The sequence below is a fragment of the Chinchilla lanigera genome, unplaced genomic scaffold (genome assembly GCF_000276665.1).
Source record: "Chinchilla lanigera isolate Chin_1 unplaced genomic scaffold, ChiLan1.0 scaffold00063, whole genome shotgun sequence".
Classification (NCBI taxonomy): Eukaryota; Metazoa; Chordata; class Mammalia; order Rodentia; family Chinchillidae; genus Chinchilla; species Chinchilla lanigera.
This window is the reverse complement of record NW_004955464.1, coordinates 845,361-863,066: the sequence shown is the minus strand read 5'-3', so window position 1 is coordinate 863,066 and position 17,706 is coordinate 845,361. Positions and strand designations below refer to the sequence as shown.

The following is a 17,706-nucleotide window of genomic DNA, read 5'->3' as shown; positions in this document are numbered from 1 at the left end:
GGATGACAGACTCTTCTCATATGAGTCATGCTAACACTCTCGTGTCTGCACGTCTGAGCCGCCTTCCACACTAGTGGTTTCTGGGGTAGCTTTACACACCTCATCTCCAGCACAGTGTTGGTCACACACCTGAAGTTCACGAGGAATAATAGCCACTTGTTAAAATGCGTTGATTTGTTTTGTTTATATGTTTGTGGCAGGGTGTAGCATGGATTTGAATTCTTCAACCCACCCCTTCCCACCCCTATCTTTGCCATAAGGAAATCTCTTCTGTACCCCTACTTCGCGGGCACGTGTACATGTGCACACACACGTGCAGGCACACAAAGGTTTCTCTCAGGTGAGTCCAGAAAAATCTCAATTGCAAAAAAAAGCTTTTTTAATAGCTCCATATAAGTTCATTTTAACACTGAAGGATCAAAGGCCCCATTCTAAACTAATCGAATTTATTTTACTTTTCCAAATGTGCAAAGAAAACTAGACTAAAGTAGAAGTTGGAGAAAGGCCACTCAGACAAGCCCAGAAATTATAGCTCAGCTTCGAAGGGTTGCTCTGCTCACATGTGATTAAAGTTTTCCCTGCAACTGAACGGTGCTTCCCAGGCCAGGCACAGCTAGACCACCCGGGCCCATGGCTTCTGGACCTGGCAGGGTGGGGCTTCCCAGGGCCTGGGTCCAGGCTGGGGCTGGAGACCCTGAGCGCCTGTCATTTCCCTGCCTCCCTCCTTCCTTCCTTCTCTCCTGGCAGAGGCTGTATCCTGTTGCTTTGAGCAGGGCCCAAGAGAAAGGCCAGCAGCAAGTTATTGTGCTGGGAGCAAAGACAAATGAGTCCCTTTTCTGTGGCGCTCCTGGCATCCTGTTGGAGGAAGGAAAGGACAATGCTTGGAGGGAGCTGGTTTTGCTGAGCCCCTCCTGATGGCTCGCTCTCCCCTTTTCGGTGCAACCCCAAAGCCTCCACTTCCTGAGCAATCATTAGATGCGTGTGAGAAGTATGTGAGTCCTTGGCCATGGCAGATTCCTGGCCCAACCTCAGGAAGCACAGCTCAAAGGGCCCTGGCGGGGATCTCTGCAGCACAGTCTGGGCCCTACCTCCCCTGCTGGGGCAGCTATGCCAGAGCACTCTCCTCCCAGGGTCTTGGTGGCATCGGTCCCAGTGCCTTCTGTGTGCCTTCACCTGCATCAGTGTTTCTGAAATCCCCCTGGGGAGCTTTGATGCTATGTGCCCTTGATATGCCGCACCTGGACACAAGGCTCAGCGTGGGCTTCTTCTCATCAGCAGAAATGCTCTGTGATGATTCCAGTCCCACCTGAAATAACACTACCCCTCTCTCTCCTCTTGCCTAGTCCTTTTCTGTCCTTGTTTAATAAATTGGCAGGTGAGAGGTGGATAGGCACACAGACATCAGAAGCAGTGAGAAGTGGTTAGGCGAATAAATTCTACAGACAGACTCCCAGCGATCGCAGTCCAGAGCCATCACCAAATGATGGCAAATGTGGAAGAAAGAGTAAGCTGCTTCCCTTGATTCAGCTGTGAAAAATCATAATAGTAATAACATCTTTCTAGGATTGTTGTAGGGCAGAGCTGGCAGGTACAAAACCTTTAGTATTTGGTGAGTTGTATATGCTATCTACGTAGTAAACAGTATTATTATCCTATAGGTTCACAGGTGAATTTCTTTCATTGAACATATAAATTAGCACTTTTTGGGGGACAGGCCAATCACTGGTGATTTAGGAATAAGTAAGATAAATGTTCAGGAAATTTCAGGTTAGCAGGGGTGGCAGATGCAGGAAGAAGTAGTTGTGGCACAATCTTGTCACAGGCTGGCTTCCCCGGAAAGCAGATTGGGAAGGTATTCAGCACGTAGCACACTCGTAGAGAACCTGGGAGGGTCCTGTGGAGGGGAGAGGCAGCACCAGGGCTGGGACGTGGGAAGTCAACCCCTCCAACCAGGCCCAGAAATGATCTGGCCACCTCCTCAGGAGCCGGGGTAGAAGGGTGTTCCAGAGAGGCATAAAGTCAGGCCCAGATGGCAGGAGTCTTTATGGCATCAGCTGGTCCTCGGGTGACCTTGAGGAGCATGGTGTCCCTGGTGGCTGACAGGTGACAGCACTCTTAACAGCCAGGTAAGGAGATTTTCATTAGAAAGGGCTCTGGAGGCAAATTCTGAATAGAGAATAGGCTGAGGAGGTAACAGTATATTTTAAATACCTGATATTTTTATGGTGTTCTTCCAGTACAAAAGTTTGCTAATGGTTTTCATCTAGGCCAGTGATGATGGGCCTATGGCACGCATGTTATTGTATTTTTCTTTTAAGACAAAAGATGTTAATGTATGAGCTTTTTCTAAATTAAAACTTCGGTATTCAGTTGTAAGTGCAGTGTTGGCATTCTGTGAAAAATAAGTGGGTTTTGTGTTGCATTTCAGGCACTTGTCTCTAAAAGTTTCTGCACCACTGATGGCTCTTGACACAGGCTGTAAAGGTATATGCTATAAAGGAAAAAGGTTTGGATCTGAGGCAAGAAATGACACCGTGGGTCCCAGGTCTGCCACTCTCTAGTGTGGGGTCTATGGGCAAGTATCTCATGGGTTTATTCTGTAAAAAAGGAAATAACTATGCATAATTCATAGATTTGCTGTATGAATCCAGTTAAGAAATACAGTACCTGGCATATCAATTAAAATTAATAGTCACAGCAAAAACAACTTCAAAATAAACAACAACAAATGTTATCTTCCATTTTACAAATGAAAACACTGAGCCCTATATAGACATAGTACTCTTCTGTAGATTACAAGTATGTTCAAGATGATAGCTTGGCATTTGCCTATGGAACCCGCAGGAGTTGGTCACTCTTGGAGGGGTTGGTTCAGTTTTTATGATTAACATTAGAAGGAATCTTGTAATCTTTGTAAATTAGACTTCTGCATGGTCTAGTCCCCACACTACATAAAATATAGAGAGGAAAATCTCAGTAGTAATTAAAAACAAATTCCTGTAGTTTTTCTTATATCTCTGGGGAGCTTTAAAGAACAAGCCCCACAACAGGTTTTAAGAAGTCTTTCCTTTCTTACTAATCTGTTGAACTCTACTGTTGATACAGAGCCACTTCCTCACCAAACACATGGGTACTCTCTCTTTCTCTTTCTCTTTCTCTTTCTCTTTCTCTTTCTTTCTCTTTCTCTTTCTCTTTCTCTTTCTCTTTCTCTTTCTCTTTCTCTTTCTCTTTTTCTTTCTCTTTCTCTTTCCCTTTCTCTTCTTCCTCTTCCTCTTCCTGTCTCTCTCTCCATCCTTCAAAGTTTCACTTCCTTCTTTGTCTCTTGAACTCTTTTTAAGCAGATCAACCTAATTTCTGTCTTCTGCCATGTATGTACTACATTTCCTTCCACCTTTTGTTTGTCTCTCTCAACCCATTTCCCAGACAAAGCACCACAAAAGTCAAGGACCCGTGTTAACAAAAATAGAAATCTCTGTACATCAACTGAGTTTTCAAAGAAGGAGGTTGGGGGCAGGCGTAGAATTTAAATTATTAACAGCTGATATAGCAAAGACACCTGTGGGTCATAATAGATTGGCCCAAGAATTGGATTAGGGTCCTAATGTGCAATAATTTATCCACTGAGCAGTGGACATCCAGAGAAGTCTGGAAGTCCCAGGAGGGATCCAAGACACCTGAGGTACTGGAGGGGATAAGGCAGCAGCACCTTACAAATTGCAAAGCTATTTCACCTTTTTAGTATTTTCACAAACCAGTACAGCCTTGTGGGTAAATTGTAGTGTCTGTCTCCAAAGCCTGAGCTCTTACCACTACTCTGTGTACCTCAAAAGCTAGGCAAGAAGCTAGGCTGGGGAAAACTGTAGCCACTTTCTGTCTTTCAGAAGAATTATGGGTTAGTGAAAAAAATATAAGACTTGGAATCAGAAGACCAGGAAACAATTCAACTCTGCCCCCAATAGCTCCAAGAATGTGGGTGAGCCTCTTATCCTGTATAAGTTTAAGTTTCCTCCTTTAGTTACTGGGCATAAGAATACTGATCTCTCAGAATGTAATGAAAATTAAACTTCATCATGTAGGTCAGAGCTGTTGACAGCATGCCTGGAATATATTGGGCACTCAGTGAGTGCTTTTCCTTGAAGCCTCCAACCCTTTCATTCCCTCTCTTTTCTGTCCTGATATGTCCTTGGGTTCCTGTCCCTAAACTGGAGATACACAAGTCAAATATAGAAGAAAATCCATTAGAGGTGAACAAAATCACCACGATGTGCAATTTAATAAAGCAGTAGTGATTTTGAGAGCAGAGTCTCATGACCAGTCTTTTTCTGCCCAAGAGTATCAGATCACTGTCTTCTCTGGTGATGCAGATGAGGCCCATCTTCCCTGGGGGTCAGGGACTGGATAGTCAGAAACTCCTTAAACCTGTTCTATTTCATATGCACACAAGCACACACCCATTTGTTTCTCTATAAGAGATGTAATGAGGCCTTCTGGTTGAATTTTTTGAAAGCAAAATTAATAATATTTGGAATTTTCAAGATTGTGCCTAGTTGCTAATATTTCCTGGTGTTCATCACTATTTTACATCAACAAACTAATAGCCATTTTGTTTCCTCTTCTCTCCCACATGATCGCCGCTTTATAAACAGCAGATATAATTTTGTCTTCTTTGTAATTAAAAGACCAAGCAAGGACATTTCCATGCCAGTTCAAATTTCTTTATTTAGTTGGTAACATTCAAGTATTAAGTATTAAGTATTAATTCAGAAGTCGCTCGGTATTATGAAGATGCTCTTACATGTTAATTGTGGAAATTCTCCATTTGAACAAATCCTAGAGAAGGCCACAGTAAACTCTACCTTGTTTTTATTTTTATTTTTTTTTTTATTTTTTTTTATTTTTTTTTTGGTTTTTCTCCGGTACCAGGAACCGAACTCACGACCTTGCGCTTGCCAGGCAGGCGCTTTGCCACTGAGCTAAATCCCCAGCCCCTCTACCTTGTTTTTAAATTGTACAGACATTTGTGACACTCAGTAATGCAAAATTACTTGAGCAGTGAAGTATATTTCTTGGTAGCCATCAGTAAGAAAATTGTTTTACCAAGAACAGATAAGAATGACCTGGAAATAAGACTATAGTAGTTGTTATTTATTGAGTACATATTATGTGCCAAGCCACCCAATATTAGCAGTAGGTAGTAGTAATGGAATGAGAGAGAGAAAATGTTTTTAGCTGAACACTTTTTGGCTCCACATATAACTTTGAGAGGCAGCTTGAGTCGAAGGTGGGCTGACATCTGAAGGAAAACTTGGGTTTGCTGAATAGGCTGTGCAAGTTTAGATGTAACATTCGGTCAAGAATTAGGAAGAGTAAGAGACTGAAAGAGTGAGGTTGAACTTCATAGTGGGGCATTGGGCTTCAGGTGGTGAAGACAAGAGCTAGTGTAGGGGTAGCCAGAAGGTAGATTCAGGAGAAGAAGATATCAGAGGAGGATTCATAGTGTTTGCTCTGGAAGTTATGATGTAAATGACATCCTCTGCCTCCCTGAGAAGATCACCAGTAAACCCACCATGGGTGTGGATGGGCTTCCTCTGAAGAGTTTCAAGAGGGCTGAGACCTGCAGTAAAGCTGCTGCAGAGATGGGCTGCTCATATTTGGGAAATAATAATTAAAATGATAACAATGACAATAGCAGTTTCATTAAAATAAGGCCAAGCACTCATTATTAAAATGAGGCTCACTGTAGATCAAATCTCAGTTAATCCTTGCTGCTATTACTTAGCTTGGCGCATCATCCCCCATGATGTGAATGAGGAAATGGTAGCTCAGGGAGGTTAGGCAATCTGCCTGCAGATATCCAGCAGAGTGTGGAAAAGCATGCCTGGGGACAGTGTCTGCATAACTCCAGAGTCAGTCTACCCTCAGCCTCTGCTACTTGAGGGAGGAAGCTGGTGTCCAGATCAGGCACAGCTTTCCCAGGATACCCACTGTGTGGGACAGGCCAGGCATTAGCATTCACACCCTGGGCTTTCAGGTCTCTGGTATCCCAGGACAGCCTGTTGATTCTCAGCCACCTTCCTCATTGGGCTAGTTGGAGGACTAAAGAAAAGCTTAAGTAATGGCACCTACCATGAAAAGTGGCCCACAGATGTTTTCTACTAATTCTAAGAGCTTTACAGGTATTTATTATTTCTCATAAGTCTATGAGGTAGAAACTATTCCCCCATTTATAGATGATAAAACTGAGGCCCAGGCAGGGTGAATAATTATCCCAAGTTCATACAGAGAGTAAATCAAGCTCTACACCGAACGACCCCAGGCTTCTTGTTTCTATGCCTGTTGTCTCCATCTCCCTGACTCTGGCTCCTGCAGATTCTGGAGGCTGACTCTAACTCCAAGTTCACTCATGGGTCTAGCACTCAGGCTGGACCCATGTGCAGAGCATGGACCTCATAGGGTCTGTTTTTGCCTACATTCCAAAGGGCCTTGAAACCAGCAAGCCAAGCTCCTGCAATCACCCAGCCTCTGGCAGGGATATGAGCATGCAGTGTTTAGTCTATTGTTTGTTCCCAGCAAGTCTGGATTTCAAGCTCCTTTACCAGAGAGTTATAACTTAGGAATCCAGAACAAACGGCTTTTCCAAAGCACTCCTGGTCATGTTGTCTTAGGGATTTACACTAAGATGTTTTGTCACATTACCTGTCCCATCTGGGGCAACCAAAACTGTCTATTGTCACGGCACTGGGGATTATAAGCGGGCTACTCTGAGGGACTATGTGTGCATAAGTGTAAGTACTACATTCTCCCTCCCCAAATATGCAGGGTCTTTAGAACTCTTCACCGTGACTGCTGAACATTCTAAACTATTCACCACAGTTACAATCATTCTAAATTTTGACAAGGCAGTGGGAGGTATGGAATAGTGAAGTTTAGTATCTGACTGCTGACACTAGGCAAATAAATCCTAGCTCCTTCACTTACTAGATGTGTGACCTCACACAAGTAACCTTTCTTCCAGAAGGGTAAGACCCACATCATCACTGGGAAGGTGAAAATAATCGCAGTAATATCATTATATGCACAGCAGCTGTAACGGTGACTGAGTGACTGCATGCAAAATACTTAGGTACCTGGTAAAAGCTTAGTACTGATTGTGATGAGGAGCTAATACCCCACGAGTCTTCTGGGGATTTAATAATTTGGGTAAAAGTGATTAGTACAATGCTTGACACAGAATAAATCCTCCATAAATGCTTGTTATTAATAGCTTTGCTGTTGTCATTGATGTGATCATTATTGAACCTGTAGGTTTTACCTTTCTTCCCTCATTCACAAACTAGAAGTGCCACCTCTGTCATTGATTGCTCTCCCCACTGGAATGAGTCAGACAGCATCCCACACCAGGAAGTTCACAGATCATAGGGGAAAACTATTGAAGAGCAGAAAATTTTAGCTGCCTTTACAGAAAGAAAAGATGTACAGGGGTCAGTCAGAGGGGGGCTGGTGGAAGCAGTATCTTCTGGACTGGGATGAGAGCAGGACAAACTCAGTGAAGGGTCTGAGCTGAGGCTTGAAGGAAGTGTGGGCATCCACTGGAGACAGGATAAAGGGAGGCTCACTTCAGCCCAGCAGCCTTGAGATGGAGGGCAGCAAGCACTGAACTTGGAAAACAGTGTGCCCAGACTGGTTTGTATTAGAGGGACATTCAACCAGAATGCAAGCACCATGACAGTAGTCGCTACATATGCCTCATTTTCTCTGCATCCCCCTGTCCAGCAGAGGGCCAAGGCTGACCCACAGGCTGGGACATCTATGTGAACCAGAGTTCTTGTGATGTTTGTATCTGAGATGATTCACTTTCTATGTCAACTTGATTAGGCTGTGGGATGAAACACTATTTGGAGTGTATCTGTGAGGATGTTTCTGGGTGGTATTAGAATTTGACTGAGTGGACCCCCTCCAAGTGTGAGATGGTTACAGCTAATGCACTGAGTATATGGACAGAGCAAAAGACAAAGGGAGCTGGGACACTTCATCTCTTCTGCTTCTCATTGGGGTTCACACTACACTAATGCTGTCCTGGTTCCAGTCTGTATCAGTCAGGGTTTTACTACAGAAAGAGATCTAACACAAGATATACAAATGTATAAGAAATTACAAGATTGGCTTACAATGGCCACCCACAGATTTGGATGAGGAAGCATGTAGAGGGTGTCTGCACGCTGGAGACTGAAAGTTTCAGTCCAAGATCTGAAGTTCACTGCAGTGTCCCATGCAAGTCCATATCAGGAGGCCAATGGGTCTACAATGAAAGGCTGAAGAGTCTATACCAGAAGGCTGAAGGATCTGAGGTGGAAGCTGAAAAGTGTGTGCTAGAAGCCATGAGATGAAGCTCATAATGAAGACTGGAGCTCCTGCAAAGAACAGAAGCAAGCCTGTCCTTCCTCATTTTCCCTTTATACTGTCCAGGTGACAGCTGCTCTAGGGTGGGTCCTCTACACCCTGAAAGTAGCTTCTAAACTTCTAAAGTTAACACAACCAATCAACCATTACACACGCCTTTAGACTCAGACTGAACTGTACTCATGTGTCTCCTGAGCCTCCTGCTCACAGATGACAGACTGTGGAACTTTCCAGTCTCTATATCATCATATGAGTCAATTCCTCACATTATAGACATATATAAAATATAGGCTAGATTGCTCATTATATGTGTATATGTAAAAGATAACTTACATGATACTATGTGTAATATACGTAACATTGTATATAGTTTCCTACTCATTCTGTTTCTCTGGAGCGCTCTGAGTGCAGATAACAAATACATAGGACTTCCAGCTGGTGACACAGGAAGCGTGGGGAAAAAGTGGGCGTTAGGGTAGAGACAAAGGGCCTTGAGGGGTGATGGCTTCTCAGCCTAGAGGGGCAGCCCGGCAAAGACCCGAAGAGCGGCACCCAGACCACAAAGCCAGTTAACACCAGTGTCCTGAGGTGGGGACAGAAGTGGTTTGTGGAGGAGAAGCAGTCTACCATGATAGAAAACAGAGGGGAAGGAGCAAGGTAGGAAACAGGACTGGAGGGGATGTGGCCCCATCACCCACATCAGCCAGTGTCCCCCAGGGAGAATGGACCTCTCTGCTCTTGTCATAGCTTGGCCACCCATGGGCCCTTTGGAAATAGGGCGCCAGGCCTGTGACACAGATGAACATGGCAATCTCCACACTGCACTCTAAAAACAGAAAAATAAAAAGAGATTTTTTTCCTCCACGTTTTTATTTGGAAAAATTTTAAATCTACAGGATAGTTGCAAGAACAGTACTATTTGCTTATGTCTCTCAAGCAGTCATACTAAATGAGATATACTGTATATATCCCATCCATTTAAAATTTTTGCTGAACCATTTGAATATTAATTATAGATATTGATATTTTGCCCACAGCATGCATCTCCTAACAACAAAGAAGGAAGCCTTCTCCATGTCAATGCCCTGAGAGTTCACCCCCAAACAATACCATATACTATAATCTGATATACAGACCCTACTCAGTTTCCCCAGCTGTCCCCAAGCTGCCCTTTGTAACTTGTGTTAGCTGAAGGTCAAATCAAGGATCGTGCATTTTAGCTATTATTTTTTGTCTCCTTTCATCTTGAAGAGTCCCCTACGGTATTTTGATTGGACTGAGCTGAGTCTGTGTCGATGTGCGTGATGCATACGCGATGCTGCTTCTTCCCTGAGCCCACACTCAGGGCCCAGGGTGCCCTCTGGCTGAGACATTTGTTTGGTTTGATTAAGAAGTGCCCGCCACACTGCCACTGTGGATCCGTCCCCTTTGTGACTCAGAAGGAATCCAGGGAGTGGCTTTTCGAGACTATGTGGATATTCTGTTCCCAGCATGTTTTATCCACCATGGATTTAGCATCCATTGATAATTCTTGCTGGAATCTAGCACTGCAAGAATTGTAAAATGGTGCTTTTCTATTCACAGCCTCAGTGCTACATCTCTTGATTAATATTCTTTAGTTGGAAGCTGTTCTTCAGTACCCACCTCCAGGACATGGTCACTCTGGCATTCTTGGAGCTGGAATTATAATGTTCAAAATTCAAATTCCATTCAAATTCAAACTTCATGTGGTCCAGCTTAGGGGCAGGTGATGCATCTCAATTGACAGTTCTACTAAGGCTGGGCAAAGGGATCATTCCACAAAGGGAATTTGAGGTGCAGGCATTAAGATCAGGAAAAATAGAAGCCAGGCAGGTAGAAGCAACCACTGTCCTTGTAGGAAGAAGCTGACAGTGATAGAACTTTTTCTATCACTGTATGAGACAACTTGGTTTAAAACAAACAGCAGCTGATAAATGGTGGTGGAGAACAATCTTACCCAAAATATCAGAACGCTGTCCAGGTAGGCTTGGAGCTCGTATCATTCTTTTATCCTGTGCTTTACTGTATTTGGCCCTACCTGCAGAGTTAACTCATCCCCAGGAGCTCCTGCAGCTCTAGTTTTCACCCCTATTTTCCAACCAAAGGCATGATGAATCAGAAGTCACACTGATGCCCAGTCATGTTATTTCCTTGCAGTTTGATGGAGCACTTCTGCTTACTCTACTGGGTAGAACTGGCTGTGATAGTTGCAGTGAACACTGAGGAATTTGCTCAGCTATGGCGGGGATTCTGTTACTGCAGAGGAAGGAGAAAACTGACTGGGAACGATGAGCAGTCTCTTCTACAAACTCCACAAAGGACGCACAAGTAAGCTCATGTTGGAGAAGAAAAAGCTCAGTGAAGTGAACACCCTGGAAGAGTCACACAGACAGTAGATTACTGTGTCTGTTTATTTAAAAAAACACTGTACTAGACAGACCCCAATCTTGTCTCTTTCCATCCACATGGTACTATATTAGTATAGTTTTGTTAAATTTCCCTCTTTGTGGGTTGAGTTGAAGGCTTCTGGCATAATGGATTGGTGCTATTAGGTCCTTCTTAGAAAGGTGCTATTCCCCTCTGGCCAGTGTATTCTAGATGACCAGCATGGACAGCTGGAACCCTAGTACCTGCATGGCAGTGACTAGAAATGCAGATGAAAATACAACAGCAGTGGGTCTGTGCTGGAAAGGACCTCAGCTCCAGAGCCTGGATTCCATGTTTCCAGTCCCAGCCCACTAACTGTATGACCCAGGTCCCATGATGACCAAACTGTGAATACAGTATTGAAATCTTTCACTTTCCTATGCTGAGCAATTTTAGCATATGATGAATTTCAGGGTCTGCCTTTACATTTTCCTTTTGTAAAATCTCACATGATTAATGCCAAACAGTCACCAACCAGAAAGTCTAGGACAGTAGGAGTCATGTTTAATATTCTCACTATTGTACCCCAGTAACTGGCTCAGTCCTGGTACAGAGTAAGCTCTATCCTATTGATGGACTTGCTGACTAACCTAGACAGTGTCCTCCCTAGGCATCTGAGCAAATTATTCTTCCCTACTCTCTCCCAAAGAGCAAGCAGGATTGTAAAGAAAAGGAATGAGGAAAATAGGGTTTACACAGCACTTATTTTGCAATTTACCTCATTTATTTTTCATAACAATTATTGAAGAAAGACATTATAATACTGTTTTTAATGGCTGAAAAATATGAGATTTAGAAAGATGAAGTAAATTGTTTAAGATCACATAATTCTCAACTAGAGAATATTTAAAAAAACATTTGAAGAAAACTATGAAATGCACTAAAAAGATGCAAAGATAGACTTAAACAAATGGAAAAGCATATCTATTCTTGGTTCAGATATCTCAACATTTCCAAGATGTCAATTTACCTTAAGCTAATTTATTAATTTATTTTTAAAAATATGTATTTAAAATAAATCAAATTGGGAAAATATTTATCATTGATAAAAGGCTAGTATTTCTAATATATAAAGAACTTTTAGACTTCAAGGAAAAACATAATTGTATATAAAATCATGAACAGACACAAAAGAGATGTATCTATCTATCTATCATATATCTATCTAATCTATCTATAGAGCGAGAGCCCACCAAAAATGTATACATTAGGAAAAGAAGAACTTGTATATATATTTTTATACTAAATTTATTGAGACATCATGAGACTAATACAGGTTATCATTGGCCTCCACAATTACAAGAGGTACTTCAAGTGTAGCCATGGGCTTCCAGACATTTATGAGTACTGAGAACTGCTGAAGTGTGTATACATTTTTGAGAGAGTATATATATATATATATATATATATATATATATATATATATGAGATATATATATATAATTTCTCATATATATATATATGAGAAATACTGAGGCAGAGAGCCTCTAAGACTGTCCACCTTGGTCCCCACCTCCTGGTATTCATGCCCTTGTGTGTCACACTACACTTAAGTGTGATCTGGATCTAGCAACTTGCTTTTAATGAAGAAGATATTGCGAAAGTGATGAGAGTGCCTTGTTATGGACCATTTCAGAACTCAGTGGCATACACTGCAATGTAAAATTCTCCTTGATCCTGTGAGTGAACTGGGCTCAGCTGAGTGGTTCTTCTTAGCCGTGGGATATAGAGTGAGACCACTTAGCAGAGCATGTCTAACTAGGCAGTCCACTAGCACTGGAGCACACAAGATAGTCTCTCATTCTCCAAAACCACTGGGCACATGGCTGCTCATCACCCAAGAATGTCACCTGAGCTTCTTCACAATATTCATCTTAAACTACTTTATTAATTTTAAAAATGCATAAAACAAGAATTAGAAACATGCACAACACGGGTCTGGACTTGGATGTCCCAGAACATCTCATGCTGTCACACAAAGCAATACACAAGGCCATGCCAAGTTCAAGGGAAGAGGATATAGGCTCCACCTCTTGCCAAGAGGAATAGCAAGTGATTTGTGTCTAGGAGGAACAGCAAATAATCTACCATAATAAGCAAGTGTGAAAAAGAGTGAGGAACACCTCCATGAATGGATATGGAATGACTGCCAGGAACAAAGCCCAATGAAAGAGTGTACATATAGAATGCTATCTTTTGTGTAAAAAAGGAGAACTAAAGTCCACATATCTCTAGTTTCTTACTTGTTTTGTACTTTTGAAAAGAAAAACAGGAATGTCACACAAGGAAATAGTAAAATTGTTTACCTATAAGGTGTGGAAGGAATGGGTAGAGAGGATAAGGGAAGGAGAACATTTTTCTTACTACTTCTTTTTGTATAGTTTTGATTTGAGAAGCTTGTTAATGCTTCACATATTCAAAAAACAAATTCAGCAAAGAAAAACAAAATTCAGCAAAGAAATTCATAATACTGAATATAAACAGAAACAAATGTACCCAGTAATTACTCCAGATACTGAAGGAAAAAAATGTCTTATAAAAGACATTGTTGGTACAATTGAAAAAATATATGTGATGTATATTCTATCATTGTTAAGTTTCCTGAAACTGGGCTGAGATTCTGTACAATACCCTTATGAACTGAGGCATAAAAAGGCTGGTATATGAAGCAATACATATACTCTCAAATGGTTCCAAAAATGATGTATTTTTTGTTACAGAGTAACTCAAAACTTGGTGTAATTTTAAGTTTTCATAGCTTTTGAAGTATAAATGCTACCAGAATATAGTTCCATTTAAGTTTACTTCTATTTCTTCTCCATTTAGTTTTGTGACTTTCAAGTAACTTTATTTTTATTTTTTTCTTTTCTAGTACCAGGAATCAAATTCAGGGACTTGCACATCCCCGGCCCATGAATAACTTTTTTAATTTTAATTTTTTATTTCAGTGAACTATTGTCATCTTCTAACAGAGGGACTGAATAAGAGAGAAAGGAGATAGCAAATATGACAAACTGCTAAAAGTTGGTGAATTTGGCTATGTGGGAGTTTCCTGTTCTTGCAACTTTTCTGTAAGTTTGAATTATTCTGGAATAAAAAAAATATTTTTGGAAAAATATAGCACAGTTGGAAGTGACTGAGACATCTGTGCTTTGTAGCTTGGTTTGTCAGATGTCCAAGCCCAAGTTCACACTACGCCATGACTCTGACTCCACCTGACTCAGTTACTTTCTCGTTGCTGGGACAAAATACTCAACACCCACAAGTTTAAGGAAGAGAGATTTATTTTTGCTCACAATTTCAGTTCCTAGTGGACTGGCTCTGAGCAGGGTGGCATTGCAGGGGAGAAATAGCTCACAGCATCCAGGCAGGAGGCAGAGAGAGTGATAAAGGGAGGAGAGGGGAGAGAGACCCTTCCAGAACACACCCCAGTGACCCACTTCCTCCACCAGCCTTCACCTCCCAACTTCACATTCAGCAATAAACTCAGCAATGGACTAATCCACACTGGTAAGTGTCACACCTACATGATCCAATCACCTCCCCAAAACCCCACCTATGAGTGCATGAATGAGGCTTTAGGGCTTTACAGAAAAGTTGCAAGAACAGGAAACTCCCACATAGCCAAATTCACCAACTTTTAGCAGACACAAGCCTAACACCTTTCACCTCAAATAGGAGGGATGGGTTTGCACTGACCTCAGCTCATCCTCTTGTCATGAGGACCAGGCAGGACCTGAGCACTAGAGACTGGGATTGGGCTGTCTGCCTGTGGTCTTGCAGTGGAGGAAGGGAAGGGTGCTCACCACACTTAACCTCAAGGACTCAGTCTATAATCCACCATGCTAACTTCAGACTTTCCCTCCAGACAGCCGTGTAATAGGCGTTTAAGACGATGAAGGGGATTGCTCTGGAAACTTGTGTAAATAAGTCTTTGAGCAAGAGAAAGATTGCCAACACCTGCATTTTGTTTTCTGGTATTTATTAGAGCCACCCTGTGAGGGACCTCTAAGCTTTCTGGATCTTATTTGCTTATCTGGGTTCATTCTTGGTTCAGCATCAGCATTTTGGGGGGCCTGGAGAGAGCTGTCAAGGATCAGAGGAGGGTCACTGACTGTGTTTTGTGGGGGCTCAGTGAACCCCAACCAGAGGATAACAATCTCGAGGCCAAATCTAGTTATTCACTACACTTTCCCTAATGCATTACTTCTGCTCCCCTCTCCTCCTACCTCTATTAATTCATGTATCCATCCACCCACTCACATCCCAAACCACAACAGGATTTTGCAAGGTGCTGGGAATAAAGTGATGAAGAAGACTGGCTCTCACACTTGGGAAGAGAGAAGGACAGGCAAGTGAGAAAGAAAGAAGCACAGCAGAGTGAATGTAGGGACAGATGCAGGTGTAGAGCCCAGTGGAAGAGAGCTGCCCAACCCAGCCAGAGATAAGTCCAGGAAAATCTTTGGAGCTGAATCTTAAACATGCTGGGTGTTTTAGATGGGATGTGACAGAGGAACACCTAGCAGAGACAAAGCCATCAAAACTCTTACCCCTCAAAAGTGTGGTCCCTTGGTCAGCCGGATGAGATGCCCTAGAACTTCCTAGAAAGCCAGAACTTGAGCCCCACCTCAAACCTTCTGAGTCAGACTTTGTGTGTTCACAAGATCCTCAGGCAATTCCTATGGATGGTAATGTCTGAGAAGCATTGGTCCAAGCTCCATTTCTTAGGGATCTCAGTGGTTGGTAAGCCTCTCACTCCCAGTGCTGAAGGCCACTGGGACTGGGAGAATTAACCCTGGGCTCTCCTCCTGCCCTTGTTTATTGCAGACCCCAGCATCCCTAGCCACCTCAGATTCTGGGAAATGAGAAGTTCTTCCCCCTCGAGGAGTTAGTGAGCCCAGCTTTCTTTTAGTCATTACTGTCTGCACTTTCTGACACAGTACTTCCATGCAGGATATCAGTCCTAGGAAAAACAGTCATTTATATAGAGATGTTAGATGTTTGCAGTAGTGTTGTCTTCAGTCACAGGCAAGCAAAGGAGAAACAACCCAAACATCTATCGGAGGTGAAGGGACAGGGTAGAAGCTGGGTGTTCCCTAAATACTTTTGCAGTCATCAGGTGCCTCTGGGCCCCGGACATGGTGTTGTGGAAAATGTCCTGGCCGGAAGGGACATCTATATTCAGTCCTACCCCTGAGAGGGAGGAGGGGGGAGAGAGACCCTTCCAGACCACACCCTAGTGCCTTACCTCCTCCACTAGGCTTCAGGGAAGCCCATGCCTGCTGAGGACTTCAGGTTGTGCTGTGATCTCTAAAACTGAGCACTCAAACCTTGCTTCTCCAAACTTCCCTCCCTCTGCAATAAGTCTCTGCCCAAGGACCCGAGGGAGGGCAGCGTGGAGAAGGAAACTCAAGCAGAGCTTACAGTAATTACAGGAGGGAGGGAGGGAGAGAGAGAGAAAGAGAGACAGAGAGACAGAGAGAGACAGAGGTAGAGAGAGAGACAGAGAGAGACAGAGAGACAGAGGGAGACAGAGAGAGAACACGCATTGAACTCATGTTCTGTTCAGACTCTGTGATGCTAATAAAAGCTAATGTTTGTTCAATGCTTGCTGTTGCCAGATGCTGTTTTAAGTGTTTTTATATAAATTAACTCACTTAATCCTCACATCAACACTACAAAGTAGGAATTATTATTCTCCTGTTTTCCAGGTAAGGTTCAGAAAATAATTTGTATACAGACACTCTGTTGGAAGCGGTAAGGTGCAGAACCTGTCACATCTGACTGCAGAACTCACACCCACCCACCCTCCATGGTCCTCAGCCTGCAGCCCTGGCATCTGCAGCACCAGGAAATTTGCTCAGAAAATCCAGACTCTCCATCCCAGAAACCAGGGACCAGGCCAGGTCATGGCTGTTTTAGTGAACTCCATCCACTCAGATAATTACGATGCTTGGCAAATTATTAGAACCATTGCTCGAGCCACTTCCTGCTTTTAACACTCATAACAAGCAGGGATTAGGACTAGGGATAATTAACACCACTGGATTGCTTAGGCAACTTAAAGTCAGAAGAATCACGTGTTTAAGGATCAATCAACTAGAAAGCGCTAGAGCCAGGCTTTGAACCCAGCACACCATTGCCTACAAGCAGCCTCTACAAAGGCTCTGCCATCCAGAAATAGAAGACAAGGACCCTGGTGTGGGAGACTCAGAAGGAGGGTGGCAAAGGAGGATACGTATGAGAAAATCAGACAAACCTGAGCTCTTTGGCTACTGAGCCCCAGGCTGCGCTGGTGTTTGGTTGTGCCCATTGGGCAGCCTCCTGTGTGCTGGGTTGCTGGTTCCTCTGAGTCACATGCATAAGACCTATTTTTAGCTGGGCCCTGATGGAACACGTTTGCCGGGTGTTGCCAAATCACAAGAACAATCACACCCTGGTAGCAAGCGGGCTCTTCCTGGCTCACAGACCACTCAGTGCTGTCTGGGCATGCACCCAGCCTCCGCCCAGTTGCCAGTCCCACCTGGACCAGCCCTAGGTGGAGAGAAACAGCCTGCAGGGGAATCCAGGCCATGGTACATTGGATCTCTGGTCACAGAATGCAATTGCTGAAGAGACTCACAAGCAGGAGGTCCAGTAGTACATTACAACATCCCTGGCTACCAGCCAGTCAGCAGGAAGGTGGGGTTCAGAACCCGGGTTTCCTGAGTCCTTCCCCTATTCACTGCAGGCAAGCTCTGGGTTTTTCAGTGTTTATTTGTGTTCTGTCTACTTCTAACGGCAATAAAGAACCTGCCCCAGCGATGCCAACGCCCACAGTAACAGAAGGATCTTCCTGGGAGGTATTTGCAGATGGAG

At 43.3% G+C, this 17,706-nt stretch overlaps 1 long non-coding RNA gene across 1 annotated transcript in view; it reads left to right on the top strand.

Annotated features, from left to right (window-relative positions):
* The window catches only part of LOC102014991, a 45,874-nt gene extending 28,757 nt beyond the window's left edge, over window positions 1-17,117 (top strand). Inside the window, exons 4-6 of the long non-coding RNA XR_001236694.1 lie at window positions 10,579-10,749; window positions 13,797-13,919; window positions 16,560-17,117. This is a non-coding gene — a long non-coding RNA (uncharacterized LOC102014991). The remainder of the gene's footprint in view (window positions 1-10,578; window positions 10,750-13,796; window positions 13,920-16,559) is intronic.
* The last annotated feature ends 589 nt before the right edge of the window (window positions 17,118-17,706 follow it).